The sequence below is a fragment of the Pygocentrus nattereri genome, chromosome 1 (assembly GCF_015220715.1).
Source record: "Pygocentrus nattereri isolate fPygNat1 chromosome 1, fPygNat1.pri, whole genome shotgun sequence".
NCBI lineage: Eukaryota > Metazoa > Chordata > Actinopteri > Characiformes > Serrasalmidae > Pygocentrus > Pygocentrus nattereri.
In genome coordinates this window covers 7,589,552-7,604,397 of record NC_051211.1, presented here as the reverse complement: position 1 = coordinate 7,604,397, position 14,846 = coordinate 7,589,552, and the positions used below count along the sequence as shown (strand labels likewise).

The window sequence follows — 14,846 nt, the reverse complement described above, 5'->3', positions numbered from 1 at the left end:
GCTCTGTTTTCCAGCCAACACTATGTCCTGGACTAACAATGCAATGGCAATGGAATCAGTGCTGACATTCTGTTTTTTGGTCATTTCCTTTCAGCGAAATGAGAAAACAAACAAACAAACACATAAACGTGACCAGACTGGATTTATCTCCTTCCTTCTTTGTGCACGTAAGAAATCAGCTTCAGGAATAAGACCAAACCCAGACGCCACTGCGGAGTTGGGCCATTTTAAGTCAACCACACCCCTGACCAAATTTACTCTGCTAAATCCAGCTGCAGAGACCCCACCTCAACCCCAAGCCAACACCTGTCTCACTGGTTTCAACGTCAGCATTCAGAACCATGTCAGTGCCAAGTCCATTTTACTCTTTGGCCTTACTTTAAAAACTCTGATTACTCCATTAAAAATCCAAAATAATCAGCAGAGTTTTCTAATATTACTATAATTGACAATGACAGGCCTATTCAGTCATCTTAAAGAGCTCACACACTCACCTGTTCAGTTGCTTGTTAACACAAATAGCTAATCAGCCAATCACACGGCCACAACTCAATGCATTTAGGCATGTAGAGGTGGTCAAGACGACTTGCTGAAGTGCAGACCGAGCATCAGAACGGGGAAGAAAGGGGATTTAAGGGGCTTTGAACGTGGTGTGGTTGTTGGTGCCAGACGGGCTGGTCTGAGTATTTCAGAAACTGCTGATCTGCTGGGATTTTCACACACAACCATCTCTACGGTTTACAGAGAACGGTCCGGAAAAGAGGAAATATCCAGTGAGCGGTCAGTTGCGTGGACGAAAATGCCTTGTTGATGAGAGAGGTCAGAGGAGAACGGGCAGACTGGTTTGAGATGATAGAAAGGCAACAGGAACTCAAATAACCAACCAAAATCTCTGAGGAACATTTCCAACACCTTGTTGAAAGTCTGCCAGGAAGAATTAAGGCAGTTCTGAAGGCAAAAGGGGGTCCAACCTACTAGCACCTAATAAACTGTACCTAATAAAGTGGCCGGTGAGTGTGTATCAGAAAGCCTGTTTTTTTTAAATAAAAGAGTTTGATGTAGCATAAACACTCATGTGTTAACATACCGTTCACTCCCCAGTCTGAATGCTCCAAATACAGAAATTAACCTGTTTGGAATTAATTTCTTTTGTGATGTCACAGAAACATATTTCAACAACATATTTCTCTATTTAACCTTCAGCAGTTTAGCTCCGCCTATTCACAGTAAAGACGTGATTCGGCCTGGACTGCTTTTTAAATGTGGCACAATGCAGGGCAGCCAGTCTTAAAGGCACAGTCCTAAAAACAGCCTGTTTAATTCTAAAGGCCAAAAGGGGGTCGGCCAACAGTCATGTACGAAAAAACAATAACTGTTTTTGGTATATAGACCCTCACAAATGTCGAAAATGACAATAAATGTAGGCTACGTGTCCTTTAAGAGTCATTATGTAGCAACTACTACAAATTATTGGGTAACTACTTTGAAGGTAATGTGTAGGCTACGTAGTCGTGAGAATGAGGAACTGAAATGTGGGTCCACACACAAGACCTCTACAGTTAAAAGGGTTAACTGACTGCCGTTACAGAAATCAGGATTGCGATAGATTGACACAAACGTTGACCTTGGAGACAAGCCAGATGCTCTCTCTGATTGCTGAAGAGGTGAGATGATTTGATGGCTCAATTAAGACAGAAATTAAGATTTGATTGGATGGCATTGAGGCTTCATCAGTTCACTAAAGAGGAGAAGAAGTGAAACGTGCAGGGTCACTGGGTTAGACCTTTAAGATTTAACCTTTCGAAATATAACAACAACGTACCTTTATAAAATTGGCTGAATGTACAGTGACGTTACACAAAATATTAGCCCTCAGTAACAGATTTCCTGCATCAATAATGACTATATCATTTATTTAAATGCGTCAAAATGAACTAATTTTGCCAAAGACCAGCTACAATCCTTTGTTAGGGTGAGATATTGCCTTATACTCCTGTGCCATTGTGAAGGGTGCCGTTTGAAGCTAAATATAGTAGCTGATGCAGTAATAACAGTGTAATATAGTATTATTATTACCGGTATAGGCACTACTTAAAGAGGAACTCCACTGATTTTTCAAAAATTCATGGTGGTGGTGATAGTAACCCAATGTCTAAGGAGCTGAACAGCTCCCTCTCAGAAAGTTGTTACGTGACATGGTTATGAATACACGGCCTGATGTCCGAGACACTGCTTTACCATAGCTTTGTGACAACTCTGTGGACTAAAACAGATTTTAACACCTGGAGGGTGTTCCAAGGCGAAGTCCCCAAAGAAAACGTACTTTTAGACTGACCATTATTTTACCACCATTGACGATACATAAAAACTGAAAAGACACATCTAGGTTCACTGCTGGTTTTGTACAGTACATTAAATGGCCATATTTGCACTGTAGACTTCAAGACCCCTGGTTCCCTTCACCACCACTGTAAGGAAATCTGAGTCGCTAAGTTTCTCTACAAATGAATCATCTCACATCAACCCACTCTGAATAACTTCGTTTACATCTCAGCCACTGAATTAACCGGAAAATTTGAAAAATCGGTGGGAATCTCCTTTAAGAGATCCATGTGAATGGATTTGCACTGTGAGACTCACAGGTGAGCTGAGGTCAGTCATGACTGCTGTCATCCAGCGACAAGGGACAGTCCAGCAGCTCACTAACTAGCTAGTTACCCCACACAAACAGTGAAGAAGAGCCTACAGGAGATAACAGATATCTAAATAAACTGACCACAGCAGCAAACAGCCAGACTGAATACTTCTACTGTCGACAACATGACAGCCTGGTGAAAAATGGCACTAACGCTGGCTTACTTCGTTTTTAAAGAGTCGTAAAAATAAAAACCTCACAATATGCAAATGATGAAAGCCAGGATGTGCCTCTATGGAAATGACAATAATGTAGAAAATGACAGTTGGCTCGCTATGCAGAAAATGACAGTTAGCTATGCAGAAAATGACAGTTATGAGGACATAATGTACAGTAACGGTACACAAAACACGAACCTAGCTAACCCAGCTCTGAGGAACACGGCTCGCCTGCACCGTCGTCTTCAGCTAACGTTACTAAAGCGAGCAGAAAGCAAATATTTCACATCCCATGAGCACAACAACCCTCTACATGACGAATAATGAGTAAAATAAAACCCCAGGGCGGTTTACAACTCTAAAACGAGCTACTACTGTGCCCGGAAAGATGTCGACAGCTCGAACTGTTACTTCTCGGAGCCGAAGAGCGTGAACTTGAAATTTTGTTCAAGTCGAGCGAACGACGCAAACTGTCATTGAAATAACGAGGCTGAAGTTGGCTTCTTCTACTCATTTCCCCGTTCCACCTTAAATGGAGCGGCAGTGGCATTCTGGTACTTGAAGCGCCAGAACGTAACTGCTGCACCATTTAAGGTGGAACGGGGAAATTCGCAGAAGGAGCCAACTTCAGCCTCGTACTGAAATGTCTGCAAAAAGGGGCAAAAAGGAGAACTTCCAACATGAACGTAATGAAAATGATATTAAAAGTAATAAATGAATTATTTATCATGTTAACTCACGCCTATCCTGACTGCCTGTCAGCGGCTATCAGCCGAAAAGATCACGAGTGGACCAAAAAGAGGGGAGAGCAAAAAAAATAAAATAATCTCTCATTATGTGAGCAAAAAACACATTGTGTTCAGATTACCTTCTAACTGCCGTCCTTCCGCGGGCTCTCCCCGGCACACGCACTTTTTTCCCAGTCGCTCGTCGCCTTCTTCACCTCTCCGGCGAGTACTGTTGTATTTTTAATTGTATGAAAAGTGTGTAATTTTTTTTCCTGTCACAACTCTCTTTCCTCCATATTTGCAGCTCCTCCACCAACAACAACATTAGTGACGTCACGCCCCCCGCGCGTCACGTGACTCGGTGGTTTTTCTAAAAATAGACCAGCGCGACCAAAAAGTCCGACACGACGGGATCCAGAGCGCTGGACATCACCGCTGTCCGGTTTTCTGAACCCCCACCACAAGCACTCCCTTCGCCGTCTGAGCTCTGCGCAGTGCTCGGGCTCGGAGTCGGTGCGAAATGTTGTGCACAGTGTCAGAAGCGACTGCGAGGCAGCGTGAGGTGAGGGCGCCCCCGCTCGGCACAGCGGCGCAGTGCTAGACACCAGACCTCAGGGCCAAAGGTTAACATGCACATCTGAGCGTGTTTTCTGCACCTTTCAGCGTTTCTTTGCACAGTTTAATGTTTTATCTATTAGCCATGCGATCCAGTGTCTATCTCATATAGTCTTTTAAAATAAAGAGTAGTTTGTTGATATTTTAGTGGCATAAAAGAACACATACAGACATCATGGTGGTCCGGACATGGGGCACACCCAAAAAAATGCATCTTCAGGGGTTGTTTACTAAAGACAATGGTTTTACATAGAACCATGAGTTCTATATAGAAGCATGTAATGCTTAAACGTTTTTTTTCCATGGTGAAATGGTTCTCCAGACTGATTGAGAATGTGTTGTGCATGGTTCTGTACAGATGGTTCTATATAGCACCAAAAAGGGATCTGCTATTGTTATGATGTCAAGTCAGTAGAAGTAGAAGAACCCATATTGGTGCTACATGGAACTATTTTTGAAAAAGGCTGTATATAGAGCCATATACAGCACATTCTTCATCAACCTGAAGAACAATTTCACCAGGCAAAGAACCATTTAAACATGCAAATGGTTCTATACAGAACTTATCGTTCTAAATAGAACCATTCCCTTCAGAACCATTGAACCATTTCGTAAAAGTGAACAGGAAGACAGATGAAAAAGAAAAAGGAAATAAACAGTAGGAGAAATTGTAGTGAATAAATGAACAAATTAAATACATGATTTAATATTTTATACCCAGGAATATGCATATTGATTATGATCGTTTATAAACAATTGATACTTTTCAATAAATGAATAAAAGAAATAAATAAACACTCAGTGGGAGAAAGTCGGTATGTCAAAGATGCCACACACACAGGGGATTACAACATTCTGCAGTTCTACTATTTTTGCTTGGCTCTTTTTCTCAGCTGATCTTAAGGGCCTTTAATGTGCCTCAGGCATTTATTCCATTTTTCTGCGTATAGTTCTGATTTGTTAATTAGTCTGTCAGATAATCTTTCATAGGTTGCCACTCTGCCTAATAGGAAATGCCACTCTTCTAGAGTGAGAGCTCTGTTTGACTGCCAGTCTTGCACCAGACTCCTACCATCAAAGCAGTATGATCCCAGGAGAGATGTCTTGGTTGGGGAGGGATTGCTTAAAATATATAATTGCAGGGAAAAAGGAAATTGATGGTCTACTATCCTCCCAGTACAATCATGAACCTGACACCAAAAAACTTTGCAGTCTTGCGGCTTCAGAACACATGTGCACTAATTACCCGTGCAGTTTTATGTAGTTCCTCAAGATTCAATATCAGTTTATTGTCATATGAATTCAGAATACTGGTGCATTCAAAAATATAATGTAGCATGCCCCTGCATATAAAAATATAAACATAAATAGAAATACAATGTAAGAGACCACATGTGAGTTAATACGGTGTGCAGCAAACTATTGAATAATACAGTGTAATATTGCAATGTACAATCTAAATAGGGAGATATGGTCAGTCAGTGTTTGCTGTTAAGGCCTGGGGCCATGTGTCTCATGTATCACTGCACATTATAGAGGCGTAACCAAGGGGTGGCCATGGGTGTCAGCACCACCCCAGCATGAGGTATGAGAGGACACATGAAGCTGAGAGCCACCATGCCATGTCATAATATTTCCAGAAACGTAGTCATATGTATTCATTGTCATATGTGTTCAGAATACTGGATATTCATTCATATCAGTGCCTCATGTATAATACTCTATGTGTAATGCAGGTAAAATGTCCTTACATTGTAAACATTCTTGCTTCTATTTTTTTTATAACTGTTTATATTGTTCATTTTGGTGAAGGATAGAGTTTATATTTGTGTCTTATTTTTAGCGTACTATACTAGTTTACTGGTGACCTGTCCAGTGTGTATCCTGCCTTCCATCCAATATCTGCTGGGATTGGCACCAGCTCAACCCACGACCCAGAAGGATAAGTGGCTTAGAAGGTTCCCTGTTGTGCGACTAATAAAGGATTACCTTATCTTATCATATCCAAAAATATAATGCAGCATGCTCCTGCATATGAAAATAGAAATAGAAATAGAAGTACAATAAGGGAAGTAAATATTGCCCATACTAGGCTAGTACAGTAGACAACAAGGAACAATAAATATAGAAATAGCACGAGTACAGGTGACCAGCAGCATGAAACAAGGGAGATGGCAGTAATAGCACCACATTGTGAGTATATAGTGTAGCAAGGTGTAGTACTATGTGCAGAATAATACAATGTAAGAGAGCACATGTGAGTTAATACAGTGTGCAGTAAACTATTGAATAATACAGTGTAATATTGCAATATATGCAATTAATCTGTTTTATGTATTCCCTGCACATGTTGTTCCGGCACATGTCATTGCTTTCCTGCAGTTTTGAATATTCCTGCACATTTACATTTTTTCCTGTATAGTTATATACAGTCAAGTCATAAGCAAAAGTTTGAACACCCCTGACCTGCATTTTACAGTTTATTGTTATTTCCCATATGATGCACTCCATAAATAAACAGTAATTGTGCATTACAATGTGTAAAAAAAACAACAGTGGTTGGATAGTGTAGTGGGTAACACCTCTGCCTTCTACGCTGTAGACTGGGGTTCAATCCCCACCTGGGTAAAACACCATACACCATACACCTTGGGCAAGACTCCTAACACCACCTTGGCCTACCTGTGTAAAAAGATCAAACTGTAAGTCGCTCTGGATAAGTAGCGATGTAAATGTATGTATACAATGTAAATGTAACAAAATGTGTCATTCCCCTGGGGCGCTCAGACTTTGGCATACAACTCTATGTCCTTGCACAGTTCCATGTATTACACTGCACAGTTTAGCATTTGTCCTGCAGTTTGAAATAATCCCAGCTGTGGATTTTTTGGATGCATGTTAAAAGTACAACACAGTCATAATTCATTGTCAAATACAAAATGAGTCATTTGTCTTATTTTATCTTGTTCTTCACATTTTAAGCAACCAGTTGTAGTTTTGTTCCTGTCCCACACTCATGATTTTCATCTTCAGAGGCACAAAAATCAAATAACACATTACAAGATTAAATGATTTGCATTGAAACTGCATCGCATAGAAGTTCAATAAATATCTCAACAAACACAAATAACTACGTTTTTTTCTATAAATACGTTTGTCCCACAGTTACGTGTCCTCGTCGTAACACTGAACATGTGATTTCCAATAACATTTTTTCAAAGCCAAATAAATCTAGTTTCCATGGAAACATAAGACACCAAAGAGCAGGAGGGCTAAGATTAGTGTCCCTGAATGGAGGTAAATATCATCTTTTCATGGTCAATATTTCCTGTTTGTCCTGAACCTAGAGCTTTATGACTCGTACGTTTCGAATTAGACATTTAGAGCCATTTGATCTTCCTGTCAACTTCAAACGTATTAGGAACGGTGCTGAAACTAACTGCGCTGTTAACATTCATACTCAGAAACCGTGAAAATGTCTTTACCGTGATGAATCATTATCGCAACAGTGTCGCAAAACAACAATTTCTCTTAAGGTCTACTTGGTAGAAAAGATTGGAGACAGTGACCATTTTCCTCACGCACTTTCCTGTATTACACTGCTCAGATGACTGCATGACCACCTGCATGACCATCTAGTGATCTCCCTGCACAGTTTCATGTAGTCTCTACACAGCATGTAATCGCTGCACATCGCAGTGCTTCCTCTGTTATACTGTAGCACATTATAGTGTTTTCCATGTGGAATTTGATGCCATTCATGGCTTTTATTTGGGAAGGACACTACAGATAATTATTGTTATATGCAATGTACCACATGTACAGTCATATGCAAAAGTTAGATGGCCCTGGTCAGATCAGACGCTGCTTTTCTTTTTCTTTTCTTTCTATTTTTTTTACGCAGGGGCACAACCAAAGGGTGGTCATGGGTGTCATCACCACCACAGCATGAAGCATGAGGGGATACGTGAAGCCGAGAGCCACCATGCCGTGTAATAATATTTCCAGAAACATAGTGGCGTGGTTTTGGTGAGCAGGAGGGGGACTAAATATCTTCACCCCTCCACCAAGCAGACAACAGAGACTTACGCCCATGTATGAACTAGATGCTGAGAGCATAATGGACGGTCCATTGTCAACAAAACAACTCTAGGAGTGCCTTATTTTTATAGCTGGTCAAAACCTAGGTGAGACTTCAGCTCAGATGGGAATCAGTTGTGATTGGCCTGTTTACATACCTTCATTCAGCAGTCTGTCTCTGTAACCATTATGATTATTGGGCTTTAATTGTTGACTGGCATACTCTTTTTCAGCGTTCAGTGCATTAACTTTTCCATTCGTTTCACGAGACTTGTTTTTTAGAAGTTCATTGCATTTTCTGCTTCTCATGATCCATAAAAGGGGGTCAGTCCACTGACACCACTAGCTTATTTCTTTTATTGCACATTTTTCACAGTTTTGCCTGATTTCTTTTCTCAGTGAGGACTTCTTGACAGCTACGCATCCTTTCAGACCCATAGCATTAGTTGTGTTCTCACAATGGAAGGACGGACAGAATCACCTGTGGATTTTTTCAGATCTGAAGCAACAGAGGAGCTTGTTTTTTCTCCTCTCTCTCAAAGACGAAAGCTTTAAGTACTGTTTATCTGAAGAGGACAGTTTTGGTGTCTACCAGGTCTTGCATGGTTGTTAGGAGTTCCATTTTCTCTTGTTTCTTTTCACATATTCTCTTTTTACTGTATCTTATACATAACTTATACTGTTATGTTCTTATACATGTGGAGTATGTTATGTTAAATTTCCTCAGAAATATCTCCTGAAAATGAACAACTTGCACCTAATGGCCAATTTTGATGGGAAGTAAAATAAATTAAGGTTCTCTGACTTTTGCATAGTATAGTTCAAATACATGGTTTCTTTCCAAATGCTAAACATTGAAATGCATAATGCAAAAATACATTTTTGGGCAATTTTCATACATCTTCAAATGTATTTGATAAATGCACTGTACATGTATTTCATTTCCATATTGGCAAGTATATGTATACACACACACACACACACACACACACACTCATACACACACTCACTTCGCTTCTTTAATGACTGTTTACTTTCTTCTCCACTCAGAAGGTTGCCATGGATGCACCTGCCTGCCTGCTTGCGTGTCTCAGCCACGTCCACAGGACATTGACTGTGTCCTCTGACACACACACGCACACACACACGCACACACACACAGTCACACAGCTGTAATACAAACACCTGCACCCTGTATGTGTCACACATTCACAAAAAAAGACAGACACAAATACACATAACATCAACATAAGTTGTGATTTTATGTATGTCGTTTTCACCATTTCCAAACCTTTCTTTGTGGAAACCCAGTATTATTTGCAGTTATTATATGGTTCAATACCAAGTTTGCATAATTAGTCCTTCAATCAGCCTCAAACAGATTCTCAAATTATTAACAAATTCATTCAAATTATTAACAAATTCATCCTGCAGAGCATCTACAGCGGGCTAATCAAACAATGTGTGATCAGTTGATGTGAACAAGTCTATCTGATTGCTGGGCGGCTCAGGGTGAAATCTGGTGCCAAATGTGTGGTAGTCTAACTAGCTCAAGAACTATTAACTACTTTTTGAAAATTAGAAATTCTCATTGCTTCTTAAAGTTTGTTTGAAACCCCTTTCACCCTGTTCTTCAATGGTCAGGACCCCCACAGGACCACCACAGAGCAGGTATTATTTGGGTGGTGGATCATTCTCAGCCCTGCAGTGACACTGAAACTGTGGTGACAGGTTAGTGTGTGTTGTGCTGTTATGAATGGACGGCCCACAGTTTGATTTGATTTTCAGTACTAGGTTCATGATTCAGCATGAAGACGATGATGGCTATATCCACATTGCTGCACAGCTTCCTAAAGAACATGGAAGCTTGTTCAAAGTTCATGCATTCCATGCTGGTCTGGTGCTGGTTTTAGCTGGTTACCCAGTATAGTCTTACTGGTTGGCCGGTGTACCAGCATCCAAAACACATATGCTGGTTTTGCTGGTGACCAGTCTTGCTTGTCCATGCTGGTTTTCCTAGCACATTACTGCTTTGCAATAGGACAATGTCACAAAGCATTGGTGGGCCCTTATTAGCTGTTCCTGATACTAATTCTAACACACACACACACTCACAGATGTACACAAAAAAGCTTCTATACACACACCCCCATCCTTGTGAGCAGTCATTATGCTGAAAGCCGTAAACACTATTGACAGACAGCGTATAGCAGGCATCAGGGAGGGCCATCAGGCCCCCTGCTAAAAGGCAGGGGGAAAAAATGAAAAGCAGCTAGCTCACTCTTTTACGTCAGCGGCTCATTCATATGAAGCCAATGAGGCACGATCAATGGCCACACGGTGATAGATAAGACGAGGGAGCTAAAAATAAGCGCAGGCCCACGAAACTCACGGCTGCGGCACGTGAGAAACAAAAAGGTGTTTGTTCTCCTCTTCCGACTGAAAAACAGGATGAGGGCAGGAGGAAGGAACCATCGAGGAAATGCAAGTGGAGAAAACAACACACACACTCTCTCTCTTCTTTCTCTCTCCCTCTCTCTCTCTCTCTCTCTCTCTCTCTCTGTGAGGTGACAAGTGTGCGGCACTGCAGGTGAGGACGAGCAACACCACATAATGAGAGCTAATTGAATTAAAATAATAGTTTAGTGAAAAATCTAATTTCCCCTAAATCCTAATGTAGTCAATCTATAAAGGTACCTTTGGTGTCCAGTTTGCCCTTCGCCCTTTAGTTATGAGGCTAAAGGGCACTAAATCCCCCTCTATCACTTAGCCTTTAGCCCTAAGTTTCGCGCGTTCACGCCTAGTGGTAGGGTGTCCCGATTGTTGTTGAGATAGAGGGGATAGGGTGAAGTGTTAGGGCTACATGGCCTTCCAAAGGGAGGTTTTTCAAAGGCTCGCTCCAAACGGATCGTTATGAGAAAAAAGGACAAAATGGCGAAATGGCTGACCAAAGAAACCCACAGAAATGTTCATTAAAAATTCTGATAACCATTGTATTATCTTGATTTAATGTCTTTTCAGTGTATTTTGGTCCTTTTCCTCATAACAAGAATTTAAAAAATCACTACTACTATGCTAATGGCTCGATAGCTAGCTAGCTAAATTTCCTGTTCCACCTTAAACAGTCCAGCAGTTCTGACGCCTGAAGCGCCAGAATGTAACTGCTGCTCCATTTAAGATGGAGCTGGAAAAATTGCACAAGAAGCTGGCGAATAGCTGACTTCAGCTTCATATCCCCAAAGAATTGGGGTGGGTGATAATAAATAAGTCGAGGCAAACTGACAGTCGAAAACAAGGGGAAGGGCTAAAAATAAGAAACGGGATTGGGCCTATATAATATATATATATATCAGGCTCCAATTCAGCACAGTGTGGTGCGGCGCATTCGGTGTGTGGTGGCCTTAACAGAAGTGGGTGGTTCAGGTCCACAAAACTTCTCAAATTAGCTCAAACCAGCAGCAGAGATGTTCAGGCAGTTGGAACAAAATCCTGGGGTGGATTTTAGCTTTTTGGAGTTACCCACCTCTAGGAGCTAATACAGCAAACAAGTAATGCCTAAGTCATCATGCACTTGGCTCAAAATACACCGAGTTGTTAAGTAATCTAAAACTCAAGTCTTGCAACTGGAGCAATGAGGCTACTGTAGCTAACAAGTAATGTGTTTACCATACCTAGTGACATCATACAAACAACATGGCTAGATCATCACAAACTCCCACAATGCGCTGCAGCAAGTAGTGCGTAATGGATGTACCCCAGTGGACGAGGAAATGTCTTTAGGTTTTCTTATGCAACTTCTACGTGGACTGATCCCACAATATGTTGTAGAATATGGCCAATGTTGCAGCACGACGAAACCCACAAAGTCTATGTTTACTTTCAATACAAACACCCTACAATAATGATTAGGAACCATTTCTGTTCCCTATAATCAATCTCAAACTGTGACTATTAAAGCTAGGCCTTCGGTTGAGGTCATAAACATCAAACCGACTCTACAAAAAGGCTCTTGCCTTCTGCTCCTATTCTGGCATGCATGTAGCGCTAAGCTATCAGTGATTCACATAAATGTTTTATGGTTGTTCCAGACATCTAAAGCTTCCAAAAGATGCTCTGGCACAGACTTACCACCACTGTTTCCCATTTCTAACATCTCACTGAAATGCATTAGTGAGGCGACCACTGGTGGTCAGGTGTGTATCTGGGACTTCTGTTAGCTGTTAACAGCATCAGGTCTTACAAAACCTTGTTATACAGCATCTCATTACAAACCTAAAGTTATCTAGCAGTGTACGATCACGCAACGGCCTTCAACTACATATCCAAAGCAACATATCATAGTCGGGAAACACGCATTCCATTAGGAATAGCACACACACATTTTCTAAACAGCTTATCCTTCTGGGTCGCGGGGGGAGCTGGAGCCTATCTCAATGAGAAAAATGGATTTAAGGTACACAATTTGACCTTAAAACCACTTTTGTACATTTGAGGGCATATTTACATTGTTTGTACATTTACATTTACGGCATTTGGCTGACGACTTAAAATTTGATAATTTTACACAGGCAGGCCAAGGCGGTGTTAGGAGTCTTGCCCAAGGACTCTTATTGGTGTAGTGTAGGGTGTTTGCCCAGGTGGGGATTGAACCCCAGTCTACAGTGTAGAAGTGTACCTTGATGAACAAAAGATTTACCTGCACAGTATCTTTATGTCTAATAGTGTAGGTACCACTGAGAAAAACATCCTGATTAGATAATGTTCCGTTGGGTTTTTCACAAATTTGTCCAACCAACGCTTAATAATGAAATAAGAGTATTACTACAGTACTAAAAGACGTTAAATACAATAAGCATGACAATCATATTAAGCAAAAATGAACTACAAATTACAGACATTAGGACTCTCTGAAGGCCTGAAAGGCCCTGAGGGTTCCAATTTGACAATAATAGTGATTAGGCCACTTTTGTGCCCTATGAAAGTCCACATAGTGTATGATTGTGGAGAACAGTGATAGGGGACGATTTTAATTCTCAGTTTTCTATATAGTGCTCCTGATTTTCCAGTGTTTGCAATAACCCCTCTTATTAAAGCTCATCAAATCATAGGGCCAGTATATCACTACTGACATCAGCCAGTTTTTACCCTTTCAATGGAATATGAAAAGGTTTCAGACCTTTATACGCATGCCAGTCGTTTTCTAGTTAAACACTGAACTAAACGCCTTGACGTTAATTAGGCAACGGCAGCTCTGATGTTTTTTCTCCGAGCTGAATAGCTACTGTTTTGGAGATTGTTCTCACAACAGCAATGAAACCAAATGCATCAAGCATCTGATAGAATGAGTGATGATCTGCATAACTGCTTATATTCAAATACAAACGGCTGAAACTGAGTGAGTGAGAGAGTTGAATGCCGGTTTGTGTGTGTGTGCGTTAGAGGCTCAGCTCGAGCCATTGGTCTCCATGGAGAGCCGTCTGCACTCCCAGAAGCTATGAGTCACCGTTAGCGCACAAAATAAATGGATGTGTAAAACATAGCAGATTCACACACACACACACACACACACACACACACACACACACACACATACATTTTAAAAACACAGCAATTACAGTCTTACCATCATGATCGTTACACACACATACACAAATACATTGACGTCAGTATGACATCAGTCATCTAGACATTGTTATCTGCTGCTTTTAGGCTATTTTAGCAAACTGATATCATACATACACTTTTCATTATTCGCTAAATGAACCCCCCCCCCCCCCCCCCCCCCCCCCACACACACACCTCCATGTGCCCATTCCTCTATGTTTGTGGCCTTACTGTACAAATTTTCCATTTGTCTGTTCATTATTAAACAACATTGGTTAAATAGCAGCACAGATCAACACATTTCACGTGTTTGAATGGCTAAATGAGGAAATCACAAACATGTAATTATTCCTAAGTTGAGGTTGTTTTGTACATTCTTTACAGGGACCTACAGGAACGCTAGAAAAGATGTGCGGAGGGCCATCGAGAGCAGGGTTCAACAACGTGATGAGAGGCTAATGTAGCTAACACATAATGAACGCTTATAGTCCCCAGTTTAGCCCCCAGTTTAGCACATACTTGCCTGCCTCAAACCAGACTGAGCTGTCAAGTATTGTCAAATAGACATGTGGTTGTGTATTTGGTTGCTGACATGCTGTAATGTATGAAAATGCAGTGAAGTAGGAATTTTGATAGGAAACAATATGACTATATTATATTGTGAGTATTTCTCACAATGTTCTGATAAGAGTAGTTTTCATTTGATTTGATGTGCTCTTTGAGAAAAATTGCCATAAACTGGAACAGCATTACTGATCTCTGAATATGTAACTGGAGCTTTTGAGACAAGCCGAGCATCCACACACACACAGAGAGACGTGATGTAATATTTGTGTGATTTCAGATTACTTAGTGCTGCACTGAAGCAATGACTGCTCATGAGATAGCCGGCGGTTCTTTAGTATATTGTTAGGATGGGAAAATGAATTTAGTGGACAGATGCTGGACCACACTGGCCTCCTTGAC

General features: G+C 40.9%; 1 protein-coding gene across 1 annotated transcript in view; it reads right to left on the bottom strand.

Moving 5' to 3' along the window:
- The window catches only part of hdac5 (histone deacetylase 5), a 144,493-nt gene extending 140,449 nt beyond the window's left edge, over positions 1 to 4,044 (bottom strand). The window contains exon 1 of the mRNA XM_017700558.2: positions 3,722 to 4,044. The gene's annotated coding sequence lies outside the window, so the exon portion shown is untranslated. The remainder of the gene's footprint in view (positions 1 to 3,721) is intronic.
- Between the last annotated feature and the right edge of the window lie 10,802 nt (positions 4,045 to 14,846).